Here is a 21,046-nt window from a genome sequence, read left to right on the forward strand (position 1 = left end):
CGATCTACTTCCCTGCCAATCGGAAGCTGCGTTTTGCAGGTTGTTGCAGCTTTCTGATTTTTTATTCATGCAAAATTTATCCTGCGTTTTGCAGGTGACGCAATTTTTTGGTTTTTGGTTTGCAAGCTACTGACTTCAACAGTTCCACATTTGTGGAATACAAGCCAAATCACAATATAGTTGTACATCTCCATTATTACTTCCATTTATAAATTAATTTCTGACAAAAAGAGTATCATATTTTATACCATCACAGGTCAACGTCATGAAATATTGGTTAGTTGATCGGGCAATGGTTAATTTTGAAATTTCAGGAAAGAAAAAACTATGATACACTTGTAATTTTAATTTTATGGTACCAAAATAAACTTTTAATAAAAAGAAGGCAGATATTTCCACCTTGGTTGCTACAAAGTTATGCAATTTTTGAAGATCATCTAATACTTTCCTCCCAGGAAGAAGAATCCATGTTGGCTGAATGGACCTCTGAATTAGTCATAAAAGCAGCAGTTTCAACTATTGAGGTGCTATGTTCATGAGTGTCTGGAATCTTATGTTTTCCTCTCTGTTGGTAACAGCTTCTCATCATTTCTAACTTCTTCTCATCAAATACCTGGGTTGTGTCCGGCATGGCCTCTTGAACTGCGCTTTTGCCTTCGAGCATTCTTACCACTGAAGACATGGTTGGCCTGTGCAATGAAGAGAAATTTGTGCATAGAAGAGCCACATTGATGATGAGCATTGCTTCATTTTCGTTCAAGTCTGAACCCAACCTCTCATCAACTAGGTCCAATAGGTCACCTTTTTCTTTCAAGAGAAGAGCCTGCAAAACACAAAATTCAAGATTTTTGTTAAATCCTGTCACCAATCTGCAACTGAATCTAAGGCATTAATATTTCTAACAAAATGCAGTGAAAATGAAGTATAGAATCGACATAGGTAGTTGGCCAAGAAGCAATTAGACTCGAAAGATTTAGCAAAGAAGATAATGTGCATTAGGATCATGAGGTTATGTATTACCCAATCAAGAAGAGAAAAGCATTCTTCCTTTTGCCAGTTCATATTGTTGCTTTTGCCACTAACTACTTCCAAGGCAACAATTCCAAAACTATAAACATCTGCTTTGTCCGTCAAATAACCGCGCATTGCATATTCTGGAGCCATATATCCACTGCAATATAGAAAATTCATACATTAGTAGTGGTAGATATCCATTTTTCAAATTCATAAGTTATAAATAGCCGAAAATGTAGCATAGGCTGAGGTTTAAGATTCATGAGTTAGGGACTAGTAGAGTATCTTAGTAACCATCTCTCTCTATATCTTAGCTGCAATATACAAGTGTTAAATAATAAAATTACTACACGACTTCAAAATAAATAAAGTATAGAACTCACTAGGTGCCAGCCACTCTAGTGCTTATGTGGGTAAGTCCATCATCATCAAGCTTGGCCAAACCAAAATCAGATATCTTTGGGTTTAGATCTTTATCCAGTAATACATTGGTGGCCTTGATATCTCTATGAACTATCTTTAACCTTGACTCTCCATGGAGGTAAGCCAAGCCTTTAGCAACGCCAAGACAAATCTTGTGCCTTGTTGACCAATCCAATTTCAGTTGACCTTTTTCTTGGGCTACATTTTCAGTTGTCATAGGAATTAGAAGACATAACCAAGTGTTCACTAAAATATATACATTTGTGTAGCATTATATATTATCAACAGAAGAGATACCAAACATTCATAGACAGGAAAACAAATTACCAAACAAAGCACGAGCAAGGCTATTGTTTTCCATATATTCGTATATCAACAACAATTGATCTCCCTCCATACAACAGCCATAGAGCTTAACTAGACAGGGGTGTTGCAAAGCCGAAATCATGCCAATCTCATTTATGAACTCGCGATTCCCTTGCCTCGATTTAGAAGAAAACTGTTTAACTGCCACTACTGTGCCATCTGAAAGAACACCCTGCATTTTCAGATTGGTATAAATATGAAGTTTTCTTATTTCTAATTTTTTTAGTGAAGCAAAAACAAAGCAATGCTATTTATACATCTTCAAACACAACAAAATGAATATGTTGGATGTCCAGAATACCTTGTAAACAGTACCAAACCCTCCTTGTCCAATCTTATAAGCAATATCGAAATTGTTAGTTGCTGTTTTGATTTGCCTCAAGGTAAAATACATTGGTTTTTAGATCCAAACCCTGTAGATCTGTTAATTGAACCCAAACATATTAAGACAAATCATTCTGGAAAAATTATTCTGAAGTCATTGGCAAAAACATTAATCAGCAACAATGAAAACAAATTCGTCATAGCCGAGCTGGAAAGTCGATTTAAAGGACAAGGGAGGCAAAGTTCATGTGTTAAATTATGGTATTGGACCTTTATATAATGAACCTTTTTGTCCTAAACATCCTCGCCACCAGGATATACCAAATACGAAGACGATAACAAGTGCTCCAGCAATTACAATTACAACTATATCCCCCACAGATATGCCACTTCCACTTTTGTTAGTTTCTTTTTCCACTGGTGGCATAAAGTCTGCTTGATTAAGATATAAGACATTTACACATTAGATCAGATGATGGAGATTACGGCAGAAAAGTAAAAATAGAACTTGAAAGAAAAGTAGAACTGACCAGGATTTACAGATATAGCTGATATTAGAGGACCATATACTGATCCAAATGGAATAGCTGTTGTCCCTTTCCCAGCCCATTGTAAGCGAATCTCCAAGGTGCTGCCGGTCACATTAGCGATAAATTTCTTTATGATTGCCTTACGAACTCCTCCTGCTTCTTTTGCAATATCAAAATCTTTTAGGACCAATTTCTTCTGCAATATTTCAATTCAAATACACATGGTTCATGTTGGCTACAGTTTTCATATTTTTAGTCCAGAAATTGATTTCAAATACTAGTAGTGAGTGAATCTAATGAATCAAATCGAATCAAATCAAACAATTGACACAACTGAAAACTTGATATGATCATGTTATGGTTGAGAAATTTTGGTTTACACTTGAAACTCCTAAAAAAGATGGGTCTAAAGAGGATACTAAAGGACAATTCATTAATGTTAAACAAACAACAACAACAATAAGAAAAAGAAATCCTTTTCCCTAAATGAGGTTGTTATTATTAAACATTTAGATGGAAATGGTAATACAATGAAAACACAAACCTGAATATAGATGTCAAATACACGCCTTCCAAGGCTGCTATATGTTTGATCATCTGTAAACATTATCTCAGCAAAATGGAGATTTACTGTGTAGCTTCCATTTCTCATGCAAAAACCATAATATGTCAGAGAAAGTGCAGAAACACGTGCATTCGTGTACAATTCAGCATTGTTCATGGTAAGCTTAGATGTATTAGACCATGTATAATAGTCCCCAAAACTACTATCAAAGAAGTGACCAGTGTTGCTAACTGCCCAGTTTGATCCGGCACGAAGAGATCTTGCCGGTCCAGCTTCTTGTGTATCTTCATCATATGTAATATTCCCACTAGAAGTTATGAGTTTCCCACCGCAATTTATATGGAGAGAATATGAAGCTGGGATAAGAAATGGGTGAAAAAAAAAATCAAATGAAGCCAGCGCAAAAAGATCTAATCAAATAAAAAAAGAGATCCAATCAAATATTGTTTCTCTATTCTCTTATTTCTGGCATCTATTTTCTTCTCTCATTGACTAGAAAAAGAAAAGGGCGATAAACTGAAGTATATATTGATGTATGAATGTTAAAAAATATCAAAATGACAGTTCTTTTGAGCTGGATGGAGTACTAAATATGATATGTTATTTCTTGTCATCTTTTTCACTTTAGCAGTGATGTTCAAGGTCCAACAGTGATCAATTTACAAGCATGAAAACTTTGATAAGATAATTCTATGTTTCCCTTTGTCCCTTGAGCAATAGTAAATCTTAATAGTCTAGGAATCCCAGGAAATCAACTTACGTTTAGAACAATTAATGTTTCCCAAACATGGAACAACTCCCCTGAGAAAAATAAAGAATGCCATAATAAGTGAGCATAATCACATCATCTCAGTTCCAGCGAGGGAAATGATTTAGCAGAGATGTTATAGAACATACAAGTTATGTTCCTTCATAGATGATGCAAACAAGTTCCTGAAGCACACAGTAAATAAACAAGTCTCAGATAAATTCCTAAAATTATCAAAAACAAAAGGTACAGATGAAATGATTCATACACGCTTCCTTGTTGACAAGTCAACAGCTCTGGCTCTTTGATGCTGAAGTTGTTATATGAAAGATCTCTGTATCAATTTATGAACTTATTCAGAATAAAGTAAATGGAGCACTTGGTAGCAAAGAAGAATACAAAGAATAATGGTCTAGTAACGTACCAAGCAAAACATATACTACAATTCAATAAAGTAATATGAAAAAATTGCTCACGTATAGTCTGGGTTAGCTATCCAATTAGGTAGCGGTCCAGTGAAAAGGTTTCCAGTTAAGTACCTACGTAAACACAATGTGAAGAAGTCAATTTCTACAACTTAGAATAATCAGAAATTTAGAATGGTAATTTGGATCTTTACCTAAAATCCTTTAATTGACTCATCTGGATTTGCAATATCAATATTTATTTTGATTAAGATGAGATTGATCAATGACATGATAGCATAATCTCGTTGTCAGAAATGAGAACATAACTAGCAATAAAGTCAATTAAATTCACTCTTTTAGAATATATTCATGTGTTTATGCCCAACTCGCCATATTACATATTTATAAAGGTGCTTGGCGTCTTGTTGCAAACAAGTTAACCTAGTTCTTAATCAATTAAACTAGGTTCTCTTACAATCTTTATGAATCCAATTCAACTTTATCGACTGATTCGAAATTTCCGATACCACTTTTAGTGTCAAAATCATATACATTTGAATCTTACAATTGTTGATACATTCTATAGTGTTAAAGTACGCAGGTATACTTAACTCCGTAATGAATCTTAGACACCAGAGGAAAATGAGTAACATAACCAGATTACCGAGAAATATCTGTCCTCATACCAAAAAATAAAAAAGTTAGAGAAGATTTCTTACAGTATGTTCATGTTCAATAGGCGACTGAAGGAGCTTGGAATGGTTCCACTTAATTTGTTAAAACTGAGGTCTCTGAAAAGAAGTTATGTCCAAAGCAAGTATTATTTAAGAGAGAAAAGAAATGGCTTCAAAAAGTCAACTTAAAATATTTAACCCCCTATATTGTAACCAAAAGACTGAACTGAGAAGCATGTTGATTGTTGATGCATGCACTTCATCAAATAAAAAAAAAAAGCAAGAATTATGAGTGGCTTCAATTTCTGAATAAAAAATTAATCTTTAGAACAGCCAAAAGAAAAAATTAAAGCATAATGCCAACAAAAAAAGTGTCGAAAAGAGATTATAAAGCATTACTTACAGTGATTTTAGTGTAGTCACATTTCCTAGATAATCAGGCACTGTTCCTATCAGATTACAACTCCTCAGTACTCTGCAAACAGTTCAACAAAATCTCAATTTGGGACATAAAGGCATTAGTATCTCTTTTTTTTTTTTCATTGTTAAAATAGATTCCTTACCGAGGCATTATTAACTCACAAAATGAAAATGACAAGGAAAAGAAATGATGCTCCAAGAATAATACTCACAGTGTTTCTAGATTTGTCAAGTTACTAAGTGGTGGAAAATAAGAACCTGGTCCTTTCAAGTCAGTGATTCTCCTGCATGACAGGTTTTAAGCATGTCAAGAAACAATCACAGAGAAATTTAATTTTGAAACTTCATTGGCTACAATTCAACTCCGCCTATGTTACACTTGCGGTACATAGCCGGTCCCAAGCCCGGATAAAGGAGGAGGGTTGTGTTAGGTCTTCGGCAACCAACATAAAAATATAGCCAAACCCCCATGACATTGGCTACAATTCGAACACCATTCTTACAAGTCGGTGAGGTTTTTCAAAAGTGAAATTCCAGAAGGAATTGGTCCACTCATACCACTCCCTTGCACCACCCTGGCACAATTAAGAACAATTCTTTGGTCAACCAATTATAACTAATATGTATTTCAAAAGAAACAGCTAAAGGTTAAATTTTAGGGGAATAACAGGTAAAGATTCACACAGCCTCTGAAGAGTAGTCCAGCTCTGAATAAAATTTGGTATAGTTCCAGAAAATTGATTATCGCCTAGTCGACTGCAGTAGCAGAGAGAAAGGAACACAGAAACATTACATTATTGTTATCAAACAACACTGTAGAGAATTGTAAATGGAATATGTAAAACCAATTACTTACACGTGATTCAATTTAGTGAGCTTAGCAAATGTAGCAGGTAGATTCCCAGTAAAATGGTTGGAAGTAAGATGCCTACAGAAAAGTTGAATTTTAGAATAGACAAATTCAACACTTTAGGTTTCTATAAAAATGCAAGCAACTTAAAGCAATTAGTGAACTTGGAAATGAATTTTGCGTCAATGATTATCCAAACTGTTGTAAAGTAACCAAATCACAGGCAAATGAGTTAAAATTTTGAAAAATCAGTCAATAAACAAATAATTATGCTGCTTGACTCTTGCAAACGTAAACCCTAAATGCTAAAACTAGCACTTCCATGATCCGAAAACCCAAAACTATTTCTCAACAATTTAAATAACAAACTCAACCACAACAATTACAAAATGGCAACTGTATATGAAGCGCTTACAGTCTTTCAAGCTGGGAAAGATTTCCAAGCTCAGGAGGAAGCTCTCCGGTGAGTTGATTGAACTCCAAAACCCTACACAATTCCGAAATTCCTTCAGAAATTCTCATCACACTTTTAAGCTTAGAAATTTTGTGTACATTATTACCAGTAACTTACAAACTTTTCAGGGTGGTAATGTTTCCCAACTCCTTTGGAATTGAACCTGTTAGTCGATTTCCAAGAAGGGAACTGTGACAATTTAAGAAAATGTGCAGAATTAGTTTCATGGAACTAATATAATGAAAAGAAGGGTGAGTGAGAGAGGAGTTACATGTTGACAAGTTTGATGGAGCCCCATTGTGGTGGAATTGTGCCGTTAAGGTAGTTGCGGGTGAGGTCACTGTAACAATAAACAAAGTAAGAAACTAAGAACGATAGATGGTGATGATGAAAAGTGAATTGAATACTTACATTTCTTGGAGGTATGGCAACTTCACTAGTTCACTTGGGAGTGTGCCCGTCAGATTCTGGTACTTCAGAACACTGTACGTAGTACGTACCAATATCATTGCCACGTTCAATAATCCAATCATGAAAATTCATAAAGAACCCCGCTAGAGAGTGAATGCGTTGTTTATTTGATCCAATATAAATTAAAAATAAAAATTATTTACGTATCCTAATTTTGAAAGTACTGTTCATTTTTGTGTTAATTATTATTGTATATATTGTATCTCAATTATATTGACTTTTCATATTTTTTTTTCATAAATTATTATGGTGTTTACTTTGATACAATTATAACTTGGTACGTATTGGTACGATAAAATAGTGGATAAATAAAAATACCATACGTGGATTATTTTATTTATATTAATATTTAAATTTTTTAAAAAATATATATTATATCATTATTTTTATTAAAATATTTTTATAATTTAATAAAAATAAAAAAGTATTATTTAATTTTATGAAAACGCTTAAATATTTTTTTTATATTAGACAAAAATTATTCTTTTAAATTAATTAAATTTTAAAATATAATTAACTTTAATTGTATATTTTTAAATTTTAAATAATTTAAAAAACAAAACAAAAACATATCTAAAAAAGAGTTAAAATTATTCTTCTACGCTCCATTTTTAAAGGAGATTATTTCAATTTTGTTGAGGCTACCCTTTTTATTTCAATGTTTGAAATGAGTTTTAATTTGTTTTTTAGTTTTTAAATATATTTTAAATATTTTATTTTGCTATACTTTATTTTTATTTAAAATTAAATTTTTTTGGAAATTTTTTTATGTTATTATCTTTTTCTTTTTCTATTCTTGTTACTTTTGAACTCAATTATAAATTATTACTAAAACCACTATAATTATGATTATTATCATTAATTAAAAGATGATAATAAAAGGATATAAAATATGAAGAGATTTAATTTTGATTAAAGAAACCATAAAAATGTGAAAAGTATAAAACGTTAAAAAAAAAGGACAGAATTGACTTTAATAAAAAAAACTCTCAGCTCCCTTGCCAATAAATTAAAATGGGATTGTAAAACTAAAATTAATTAAAATACTGTATATATCATTTAATATTATAATTCTAAAAAATAATTCTCATGACTTCATAACAATAAAATAATAAATAAATAAGTAGACAAACTGAACATTGAATACAAAATGGTAATAATGATTAAATATTAGTATTTATTATAAAATTATTTTATATAAATTAAACTTTTGAAATTGAATTAAAACAAAATAAATGTGACATTTACATATATTTTATCATACAATAAGGTTATATATATGTCATTATTTAAATTCTCAATTTGTCTTTTATTTTTTTCTCGTCCAACCACATAAAAAAATATACTTTTTTCATTATTTCTCTTCATTTTTTTTTCTTCATTTTCTTTCTTTTCATTTTTTTTTCAACCGAACAAAGCTAACAAATTATTATTTCTAAGCTAGTTATGTTAGTTAATGTGAATCAATTTATTTATTACCAAATGTGAAAATTTGACTTTTTAAAATGGTTTACAAACCTTTTTTATTAATCTTTATAGCCATATGTATGGGTTAACTTTTTTTTGCTTTATTTGTTTTTTTTTTAATTAAAGGTAGGTAAAATTTCATTAGATGAAATTAATGGTTTAGATGCACTACAACTCTAGAGAAAAAGAAATTAGAAGGTTCAACCTAAATTCATTACATTTGTTAAAAAAAAAAAAGTAAATTATCAATTATGTTTTCGAATTTTTAAATACTGACAATAATAATCTTTATATTTGTTAACGATAATTATACCCTTAAAATATTTAATAAAAATACTACAAATTTGTCCAACCGTGAGGAGAACCCTTTTCTATTAAATGAAATTTAGTAATGTGGCAGACGAAATCTAGTGTGGCATCTCTTTAGGGTTTCAATCTCATTTTAGCGTTATCTCGAATTCATGAATCCCTAATTGCCCAATTCAAATTGAATGACCAAATTAACCTTATATAAAAGACCTTATTTGACTATCACTATTTACAACACGCGAAATTGAACAGTTTCTTGATGTTCATCCCTTTTTGTCTTAGTCTCTTTTAGTCTTCACATTTTTCTCTTCGAATTAGCAACGTCACATGCATGTTTACATTTGGCTAACGTTTGGCATTGATGCTCAGTGTATAAATCTCCATTAAACAACAAAAATTTGGGTAAGTATTTTAGATTTCTATTTTTGTTATTATCAATTCATTGGGTTTGCATAGTATTGGTAATTAAGTTGATTTTTTTAAAATGGAGGTTCGATTATAGTGTTTTGATGTGTTGATTTAGTTTATTGTCACTTATTTGATAATTTTTGTATATGACAACTCATATCACGTTTGTCTATCATCATCAGGGTTGGTTAGAGAAGGATAAGGATGGTGTGCTGAAGTATACTGGTGGGTTAGTGAGTAATGTCAAAAGGGTGCATGTTGATACATGTAATCTATTCCTTATTGAAGGTTTGTTTCTAGATTTAGGCTATACTAGGTATAATGAAGTGTATTGGTTGGAGCCAGGAATGGATTTAGCTAACGAATTACGGGTGCTGATAATGGATGCTGATGTGGTTAAGATGTGTGATGCTGCACTTAAGAATGAAAACAGGGTCCACTTGTATTTTGAGCATCCTGTTGATGCTGAACCAGAGTATGTTGATGAAGTCTTGGTTTCTGATGATACAAATCAAGCTAGTGTAATGGTTGGAGGACATGATGACAAAGAAGTAAGAGGACCTCCTTTAAAAAATCATGAAGAACATCACGAGTCTTCCTCACAGCCTGAGGAACAATAGCAAGAAGAGGGTGAACCAATATTGAGTAAAGGTGGGAATGATGAGAAATTACAAAATGACGGATCTATTGAGGTGCTACCTAATCAAAGTCAAGCTGCAATAATTGCCAATGAGTCTCCCAATTTAGAAGACAATCACGGTACACAAGTTACAGATCAAGAGGGGCCATCTAATCCTGAAAAAGTTGATGGCATGAGAAGGAGACGTAGGAAGAAATATCCAAGGTCCCAACCATCCGGTAAAGTAGAACCTGCACCACAGAATAATAGTGATGCACATATAATAAAAGTAGGTCAGTCACTTGTAAATAGGTTTCGAATGGGTTGATTAGCAAGATTAGGGTCTGTCCCAAATTGTCCCATAGAAAGGCTCGAGACTTGTTCAAAGTTGAGTTTGATATATGTGTCGGAGAGAGGATGATATTTAGGACAATGAAAAAGGCTAAGGATGTCATTAAGGGAACAGAAAGGGAATAGTATTTGAAGTTAAGGACTTATCTAAATGAGCTGCGTAAGGCCAATCCGGGATCCACTTGTCATATGGGCAAAACCCCACAACCTACAGGGTTGCCTAAGTTTAGAAGCCTATACATTTGCTTAGATGCCTGCAAAAGGGGATTCAAGCAAGGATGTAGGCCATTCTTATGCCTTGATGGAGCATTTCTGAAGGGTTATTTTGGAGGACAGCTGCTGATAGCCGTTGCTTAAGATGCCAACAATCATCTATTCCCAGTTGCATATGGAGTACGTAGTTGATGCAAAAACAAAGAAAAACTGGAAGAAATTTCTAGAATATCTTTTGACAGACATTGGAGACCATAATCAATTTGATTGGCACTTCATGTCAGATAAGCAGAAGGTTAAATCTCCCTTTCAAATCTTCACTTGCATTGTATACTAGTGTGCTATTCTCAGAGCATTCCTCCACCCTAACTGCTTTCTCATTAGTTTCGTCCATTCATTGAAAATAACGACACCCAGTGTTCTTCGTCTTCCCAGCACAAAAGCCATCCATCAACATCAACTCTCAATAAGGGGGCACAAATGAAGTAGTAAATTCATACATAACTTCTACAGAAGACACCTAAAAAACCATATCCTTGGGGTTCTCTTTGTTTTTGACTTTAACGCCACCACCTGAAGACGACAAGAGCATGTCCCATCATAGGACTTTCTCCCATGTTCTTTGAGCCCTTCGGAGCTACCATTTTTTATTGACTGTGTCCTTCGATTATTGTTAGACATGTCTCTGCTTCTACCATGCATAACAATGGTTAGGATTTTGATTTTGGGTGAAATTGGAGAAAATGTTGTCTCTCAATTTCATATAAAGAAAAAATGGAGTAAACCCTAAAGGAATGCCATGTTGGATTTTCGTCTGCCATATCACCAACCTTCGTTTAATGGAGAAAGGTTCTCCTCACGGTTTGACAGATTTGTAGCGTTTTTAAATATTTTGAGAGTATAATTGTCGTTAACAAATATGAAGGTTATTATTGTCAGCATTCTTAAAATTTGGGGACATAATTGGTAATTTATTCAAAAAAATAAAATTATAAGAAATTAAGTGAATCTTTTTCTTCTATGCATATCTCTTCGTGTGTTTTTCAATATCAACAAAGGGGATTTTCTCTTTCCTTTAAATACTACTTCATTATGAGATCTCTAAACTTGCCAAGAGGGGTTTGCTGCCAAATTCATGTTCTCTTTCGCTTGGGTTTACTTCGAATTTCTTCAGTCATCTTCATTCAGTGTTGCCAAGGTTCGTCACCAAGTTGCAAGAGAGGGAGATTAGCAAGCTTCCAGGCTTCGATCATGATTTATCAGTCCAAAATATGGTAATTTGTTGATTTTGTTCCTAAGTTGCAGACTGCGCATTTGGGATCTACACTACTGATTCGAGAGTGGAGATTTAGTTTCACTAGTAAGCCATTATGCAGTAATTTCCTTACGAAACTTTTCACTTTTAGCTGGGTTCTAAGATTCCAGACTGATGACCGAATTTTCTTATTGTTGAATCGTTTAGGAAGAAACTCAGTTGGGTGGTGGAAGAGTTGAAATCCAATTGTGTACTCAGAATCCATTAAATAGCTGCCTTTTTTCTCTCCTTTATCCATTTAACCTCATTTTCCTCTTAGTAGATAGTTGTGCTAAGAATTGATTTTGTAATTTTTGAGCTGAATATCTCTATAATTATTTTCTGATTCCACGATCTGTCTGGTAGCATTAATTCTGAAACCCACTCTAGGACATGGCTTGAATAGTGAATAGGATTGGGTGTGATAGCAACATAGTCATGAGTCTTCTTTAATTCTGACTGATGTTTTCTTGCCAATTTTTCATAGAATCTCTTTTTTCATAATGTTACTACCCTCCAATACACTCCTCCAATTCCAAGATAGGTTAGCTCCTGCTTTAGCTCTTAGAAAATTTGTGTATCTAAAATATTTACTTTTATGCACCTTGTAGATGAGTAAATTTGTTCTTGTTAGTAGTTTTCATCTTTATTTTGCTAGCATCGTAAGGTTGAATTCCTTGAAGTTCTTAAAATTGATCCTGCCTTGTGACTTTGGTCAGCAAGATATTTTCCAGCCAATCTATCATGTCCTCCTTTCTTAGGCTTGTTGTCCCTACTAAAATTGTGGCATTGATTTTTGAATTTCTTTAATTAAATTATCCGGGAGCTTAAAACAGCTTAGCATGTTAATTGGAACTGTCGTACTAACAGCTTTGATTAACACCCATTTGCCACTCGACGATAGAAGCTTCTTTTTCCAGTGTTGCAACTTTTGAGTAACCTTATCTTTAATATAGATAAAAGTAGCCCGTTTAGATATGTGAATCACTACCGGGAACTCTAAGTATTTATTCTGATTACTAACATGGGGAACCTGAAGGAGGTTAGTTAGATAGTCTCAGGTGTAATTAGGAGTATTCATACTAAAAATAAAGTAGAAAATCAAAGATTTATCCAGATTAACTACTTATACATTTACTTCTTCGTAAATCTGCAGTGTTCGAAGTAGGTTTTGACAATCATCATCTGTAGCTCTGCTAAATAGGATGGAATCATTTGCAAAAAATAAATGACTAATCTTCAGACACCTATGATTTAGTCTTAAACCTGAAATCTTCAATCTTTGTTCTACTTTGTGGAGCAGATGGGAGAGTCTCTCTGCACAAAACAAGAAAAGATAGGAGGATAGAGGGTCGTCTTGTCACAACCCTTTGCATGGTTTGAAAAAATCATGAAGTTGTCTTTCCACAATAACAGAATATGGCATTGTAGTCATTAGCTCTTTGATCCAATCCACCCACTTATCACAGAATCTCAACTTCTTCATAATTGGCCATAGAAAACTCCATTCCACTCTATCATAAGCCTTACTCATATCTAGCTTTGATGCAAGGTCATGTTCGCCAAACCTCTTATTTTTCAAAAAGTGTATGAATTCATGGGCTATCATAACATTATCACTGATTAAACGCCCTTTAATAAATCCGCTCTGATTGTCACTAATCACTTTGTTCATCACCGACTGCATTCTATAAACTAAAATCTTAGAGATAATCTTATAGAAAACGTTGCTAAGACTTATTGGCCTAACTTGCTTTATAGTAGTAGTATTCGGAACTTTAGGAATTAAATTGATATGTGTATGATTGAAAGCTTTTAAAAGTTTACCTCTTGAAAAAAAACTCCAAACTGTCAAAATCAAATATGCATTGATAGTCTCCTAAAAAATTTAAAAACATTTTGCTTTAAAATTGTCGTCATCCTATGCTGAGATAGGATCAATTGAGAATACAACTGATTTGATTTCCTTCTCTGTAACAAGCCTGGTGAGAGAATGATTGGTTGCTAAATTAATTTTTGAATTTATCCCTTCGATTACTTCAATCAGTTCTCGTGAATTAGAGGATGTAAATAATGTTTCAAAGTAGTGTTGTGCTATGGTAGTTATACCCTCTGCTTTGTCTGGCTGATTACCCTCCTCATCTTCTAAGGCATGAATTTTATTTATTTGACTCCTAGTTTGAGCTTTGGAGTGAAAGAATTTGGTATTGTGATCACTTTAATTCAACCACTAAATTCTTGATTTTTCTCTCTAGTATCACTCTTCTTGTACCCAAGTGTCCTCGAAATCAAATTTCCAAATTCTAATAGCAACACCATCAGCATGAGCCCCATTAGCCATTTCTTCTGAAATTTTGGTTTTTAACTCTATGATTTTTTATTAGAGTTAGAAGAAGAGTTTTATTGCCATTTAACCAGTTAATGTCGATAGCATTTTAATTTCCTTACTAATATAAACATAGGTGAGCCAATTACCTTCTCAATACAGGCTTGATTAACAGGATTGATGACTTCTTCATTTTTATACCAATAGTTCTGAAAATGGAATCTTCGCTTAGCATTCCTTCCTTCTCATTCTGAGCGAGCAAAGGAATAAAGGCCTATGATTAGACCCTGTATCATCTAGATACATCACAAAACCCTCAGAAAAGTTATCCTTCCAATTCATGGTCACCAAAGCCATGTCTAATCATTCCTTGATGAAATTACCTCCAAATTGTGGATTAGGCCAAGTAAATTTCTTCCATTCGTATCTCATGTCTATCAAACCTCCCGCATTAATAAAATCATTGAAACTTTGTACAGTTGAGGCTGATTTGGAATTAAAGTCTCAAATGATAACAATTTAGTGTCCACCATTTTTCAGTAGCTACAGTAGTTCAGAGAATTTCTTCTCCCGTTGAGAATCATATGTACTCAGATAAACAACAAGAACTTTCTAATTCATTTGAGTTTGTTGTTCTTCCAATGAACATTGAATTAAAAAGTTTTTATGTGAATATATGGACTCGAATTCCTTGTTTTCATGCCACTACTAGACCATCTGAAAGACCATTATGCTTTACACTAAACATCAAATAAAAGTCCAATCTCCTCAAAACTAGGGGTGGCGACACTACTCAAATCGGTGGGTATCCACACAGTCCCTACCCGCCTCCGCACCAGGACGGATTTTTAATGGGACGGGTTATTGGGCAGGGCGGGTCGGGGCTAGGTCGGATTTAGGTTAAATCCGCTTCTACCCATCCCGGTATATATAATATATATACTTTTAATATATAATATATGTAATATATATAAAATAATTAACAAAATGATTAATAATATTGTATTATATTTAAATTTTTATTTTAATTTATGTTATGTATATAATAATGGTTATATAAATTTTAAAATTTAATTTTATTTGTTAGATTTTAATAATAATAGGACAGGGCAAGTTAGAGTTTAACTTTTTACTACCCGCGAGTAGAAGTGGGGCGGGTTTGATGAGGGTTATTGTAGGGTGGTGCGGGTCGGACAGGGCAAAAACACGCTTCATTGCCACCCCTACTCATAACTCCCTTCAAAGTCAAGGTATTATTCTTAGTCTCACTCAAGAACACTACCTCGTTGGAATGGAATTTTAGAATCCCTTCAATGTTGTGAACTGTCAGGAATTTTTTTAAAATTCCGACAGTTTCACACTAGCATCTTTATACCTCCTTGGGTGCCAATTGTTGGGGGCACCCACCCTCTTCCATACCAACATTATTCACCTCCTGTAAACATTGCTTCTTGATCTTTATTTTGTTTTTACTTCCTCCCATCCTTCTTTCAATTCCGGCAATAGCCTTGTTATATTGTTTCCTTATCCCTCCTTATTTTTCCCAAAACAGCTCTTTTTTTATTATTATTCTCCTTATTTCCACTAAGGTTATGAACTTTATTCACATTTTGCATTTCATCCTCCTCTTTTCTAGTCTAGGAAATCCTATCTTAAATTAAAAGATTAGAAAAATTCCAAAGTAAGCACACCGGTATTGGTTTTTAGATCTGTTTTTTTTATCTTTAGTTCTTCAATTTGAGCTGTGATTTACATTCTCTTTTTTTCTCTAGCCCTCTCCCGAATTACTCTGTTCTTAGCCAAGGTCCCCATTTCTCTTCCACTTATTTATCAGTCGCAACTTCTTCTAGATAGCCATTACAAGATCTGATTTTAAGGCCAATTTCTCCACAATAATGACAAAAATTGTCAATTCTTTCATATTTAAGTTACAGTTCAATGAACTTGTTGTTGCTACCAGAAATCTTCATCATTCTCTTCAACAATTTTGTTACGTCTAGTTTGATCTTGACTTTAATTATTTGGTCCTTTTTTTTTCCTCATAGAGTAGAGTCCTACATCCAAAATCTCTCTTAGTGTACCTTCAATCCTTCTGCCCAATTTTTTACTTTTACAATATTTTGGGAGTCTCCAAATTTGGATCCAAATGGGAACATGAGAGAATTCCTCTTCATTGATTGATTTGTCATCTTTTCATCTCTTCAGATTCAGAGTATAATTCTTAAACAACCATGGTCTCCCTTTTTTTACCCTAAGTAAATCAACCTCATCCTTAAAGAAAAAATTGGAATACATTACCACTATTATCCTGAACTTAGAATCCATCTGACTGTCTCTATATTGAGAATAGTGCTACCTCCAAAGTTTTAGCACTGAGTTTTTGATCTGTCAATAGCCTGCCAATCAAGCTTTTTCTGCATTTAGATAAATTCTCTTGGATGTCTTCATCCTCAAATCTAATAATTTCATTCCCCTTTGTATTAGGTTCACGTGGAATATGATCAAGAAGGACAACAAAGGCTGCCATAATGATACTGTAAGCATTCAACAAAAATATACACTCAGATAACATTACTCCTAAAACCCTAGCTGAGCAAGGCAAAAAAACTCTAGTAATAGGGTAAATCTTTGTAAAATATTTTGCTTTATTTGTTTTCTAAATGTCTTTTATTATATCTTATAGAAAGTATATTTTTTATTTTGAAAGTTTGGATCTAAAGTCTTTTAACTTGAATATTAGATAGTTAGCATCTTCAGCCTTAATCTTTTTTTTTGTGAGACATAATGCACCTTAATCATCATTAAACCTCAATCAGACCCTCATTCATTAAAGAAAATAGACAAATCAATCCCTGGTACCGGTTGACAAACAGTTGCAAGGGTGATGTGTCAGGCTGAAGCTGATGTGTCAACTCCAAGTGATTATAGAGATTAAAAATCTCTCTAAAAAAAAAAATGCTCGTCTTCTCTTCTCCTCTTCTTCCTCTCTTTCTTCTTCCTCTTCTTCTTCTTTCTCTTTGGCCAGTTACCATCATCTCCACCACCATCATCATCGAGTTTCACCTTCACTACCATCACCGCGGCACCACCATCATCGAACCAACCTCTCTTTTCTTCTTCATATTCCTACGCCGTGCCCTACTTCTTCCCCAGTCTCCCATTGCTGTTGCCTTTGCCGATTTGAGGATGAGCATTCGCTGCTGCTTCCGCCTCTCTACACTGTAACAGTCTCTACCACGTGTGCAATTGCCGTCGTTCTTCTGCTCCCCATTCTCCTGCATCGTAGTTGTCTTGCATTCGTTCTGTCTTATTCTATTGTGGTTGTCGTTCTGACTCCACAGAAATGATGCAGCCGGATTTGCCGATGCTATTGCTGCTGCCGTCATCTCTGCATCTTACTTTCCTTGTCTATATCATTTTTTTGAGCTATCAAATCGTCACTGCCGCCATCTTGTTGCTGCTGCTGTTGGTTGCTGAAGCTGCACCAGAGAAACCGCTAGTCACTATTATCCAATCTCACAATCTCTGCCATCTAATTACTTTGAGGTAGTGGATCTTTAGTGAAATTAAGTATTATTCTCTCAAATCCTAGATTATGCAATTATGATAAAATTAGTAAACTTAATTGTATTTGTTGTGTTGATTATTGATTGTATGATTATTATAATCGTAAGTAAATATAATTAGAATTTATGTTAATCATAAGGGTATGGTGAGCTTGGTTATATTATAGGTTGGAATTTTGAAAAAGAGGAGGAGGAGAAACTGGAGAAAAAGAAATTGGAGGAGGAGGAGAAGGAAAAAGAAGAAGAAGGGATACGAAAAAAGTTTTTAGTCTCTGGAATTATTTAAGAGTGACACATAACACTGTTATCTAACATATTAGTGACAATTTTTTATCATCTAGTAGCAGAAGTAGATTAGTCCATTTTCTTTAATGAATAGAAGTCTATTTAAAATTTAAGTATGATTGAGGTGCGCGTCATCCGTCAAATAAAAAATCATTAGCCAATAAAGGTATTTATCTTAATAATAATAGTAGTATATATATATATATATAAAACCCATTATAATATACTACTTTGTATAAAAGAAATGCAAAAGATGAGACAAAAGCAAACAGAATAATCAGTTGAGAGGCATACATGCTAACAACATGGCAAACAGTAAGATTGGCATTGGCAAAGGAGCAATCACATGTAACTGCATTTATTAGCATTCCTTTAACTGCGTTTGATGAGTTCCAGTTCTCTAATCCACTGCATGGATCCACGCTGAAGTTCCAGTCCTTCTTCCCAACCTTCTTTGCTATCTCTTTCATCACTTCCACTACATATACATAAATATTCAAATAAAAATTCAAATGAAAAGTAAATTAGAGATTCATACTATATTTTAAACAGCTATAAACCAACTATACTTTAAAAATAAATAAATAAATAAAAGCTAAACTGTACTACACTATATAAAACAACAATTTTTTCAAGCTTGCAGAATCAAGCAGTTCCACTAATATGATATTGGATTAAAAAAAACTATATTCATCTACATATGTACGTACCTTCATCTTCTACGAGAGTAGCTCCATTAGCCAAAAAAGCGAAGCAACAAAAAGCAAGAAGCCAAAAGTAGAAAAGAGGAGAAAAATTCATGTTACTTATTATAATAGTCTTAGTGACTCTTTTTATGCCAAAGCAAGAAGAATATAATCTCAAGTTTAGGAAATGAATCTTCTCAATTGAAAGTTTAATTATTGAACCTTACTATAACACTAACTATGAAGTATCCTAAAACAAAATAAAAATTGATGATGGTGGCAGCATGGTGAAAGATAAGAGGCTAGTGAAAGAGATAAAGAAGGAAAGAAAAATAGAAGATAACACTAATGATAGAAACTAGAAAGTATTAGTATGTAGAAGATGGAGTATAAAGATATAAAGATGAAGCCAAAAAGATCCTTAGCTTGCTGCCAGCTTATATTCTTCTTCATGGAAAAGTTGTTAGAAATAAAATATAATTGATGATGCTGCTTTTCTACGGACTTACGTACTTAAGTCTTCACAACAAATTGTAGACAAATTTTTGGTATGTATATACTTTTACACTTTATATCTACCCTGCTAGTAGTAATATTTTATATATGTAAATTATTATGGAAAAATAAACATTTATTATTCAAATAAATAAATAAATAAATAAATATGAATGCAAGACTAATAAAAATAAATAAATTTAAAATGTTTTTTGTAAAGTAGATATAAATTCATATAAAATAAAATAATAGCAGGGTCTAAAACTCTAAATTATATGTGTTTCGATGAATACTATACGTTTTCAAACTTTGAAATACGTGTTCTTCTTGCGTTTGATTGTAAATTGGATTTACTAGTTTTCTTCCACAAATTGAAAATTGTCAATTTGGTATTAATATATATTAAGTATTGAATCTGAGTTAGTATATAGAAAGACTGTTGACTTTATTTTTAAGGTTTATTTGATTTGAATAAATTACAGTAGTATTATAAAAGTATGAATAGCTTAACATTTAGGTAAGTTGAAGTCAATTAGGTATGGAATTAAGTAAAAGAAAAACAGTGTTTCCAAGTTGGATACATGTGAACGAGAGAGAGAGAGTAATTTAATTAATAATTAATTAATATGTCTAATTATTTCTCTTATAACGGGTTAAATATGTGAAGCCAAATGAGGACAGTGACTCTGCAGATATCTTTAACAAGTAATGTTAGAGCGCAGTAATTTTTGTGATTATTAGCTATTAACTAGCCATCAATAATAATTTGATGGTGTGAGATTGGTGTGAGATTTCATTCAATGGCTCGCCTTCCTCTACTAATTACATGCTGGCCAAAATTTAATAAAACTGCTGGCCCTAGACTTTTCCATCTTTAATAATAATTAGCTGTTCAAACAATAACTAATGATTATAAAGTCTCCAAATTGTCTATCTATATTTTTACTCTTTAATTTCATAATTATTACTATGAGGATAATTGAAATTTTTTCCATTGCTATTAGTTATTGTTTGATAGATTTGTTAAGATATTAAAGCTTTTACTTAAGGAAACTTTTTAAGTTTTTAAAATATTTCTTAGATAAAAACTGTGTAAAAATAAAGGTACATTTTAACGAAAATTTTCATAAATAAATGGAAAATGAAACTAAATTTCTTAAACGAGATATTTGAGAAAAGTTACAAAAATGTGATGTATTTGACCTTAGCGAAAATATTTTGGGTTGAAAACAAATGCAAGGGGATTGTGGAGATTAAGTGTAGAAATTAAAGAGAATACGATATCTGGACTCAAGAGGTTTTCAGGCTTCTTTCCATTGTTGCACAAAAATAAAATAAATTTGAAAATTGATCCATGCATCTTTTTTTTTTTAAATTGATCCATGCGTCTTACAGACTTACCTAATTATTATTAATTGAGTCTTTAGTTATTGCTGATGATTACTGAACTAAATTCAAATTATATGAATTATAATATATTGAAAAATTATCACATGTTCCATCATGTTCTTTTGTACTATCCGGTTTTCATTATGTATTTATCTTGTAGTGAAGAACTTAAAGACAATTTTATTCTTTGAAGCAAAACTAAATGACCCATTTGATAAAAACTTAAAAAAACAACTTTGATAACATTTTTATTTAAATCTTTTAAAATACTTGTTCGACATCTAATTTTTTAAAAACACAAAATTCGAACGAAAAATATAAATCTAATAGATTTAATAACAAAAAAAATATTTATTTTTTTAGTGGCTTCACTGAATCTAATTTATAGACTT

General features: G+C 32.7%; 1 pseudogene; it reads right to left on the minus strand.

The window, feature by feature from the left end:
* Window positions 1-318: 318 nt before the first annotated feature.
* On the minus strand, window positions 319-18,885 carry LOC130941373 (probable leucine-rich repeat receptor-like serine/threonine-protein kinase At3g14840; annotated as a pseudogene).
* Window positions 18,886-21,046: the final 2,161 nt, after the last annotated feature.

Source organism: Arachis stenosperma, chromosome 7 (genome assembly GCF_014773155.1).
Source record: "Arachis stenosperma cultivar V10309 chromosome 7, arast.V10309.gnm1.PFL2, whole genome shotgun sequence".
Taxonomy (NCBI): domain Eukaryota; kingdom Viridiplantae; phylum Streptophyta; class Magnoliopsida; order Fabales; family Fabaceae; genus Arachis; species Arachis stenosperma.